Here is a 308-nt window from a genome sequence, read left to right as displayed (position 1 = left end):
CAGTGTGTGGCGCGCCACGTGACTCATCATCCCCAGGAAGGTACCACTCACGGTGGAGGGGGGAGAGAAAGCGAGGGATGGTCTGCTGGCACCCAGCGAGAAGCAAACAAGGGGCAGTGCAGGAGTCCGAGTGCGGGCGCTGGGCCAGGTGGCTCAGCAGGGTGCAGCAGCCCTCGGCACACGCCGAAAGCGGCATAAGGAAATGCTTCTTTTGCACCCCCCACAATTGGCCTGTGGAACTCACTACCACGGCGATGCAGAGCCGTCATAGCAAAAAAGGGAAGGGCTAGTTATATGGACAGTGAAGT

The sequence above is a fragment of the Lepidochelys kempii genome, chromosome 4 (assembly GCF_965140285.1).
Source record: "Lepidochelys kempii isolate rLepKem1 chromosome 4, rLepKem1.hap1, whole genome shotgun sequence".
Lineage (NCBI taxonomy): Eukaryota > Metazoa > Chordata > Testudines > Cheloniidae > Lepidochelys > Lepidochelys kempii.
Note: the sequence above shows the minus strand (reverse complement) of the source record.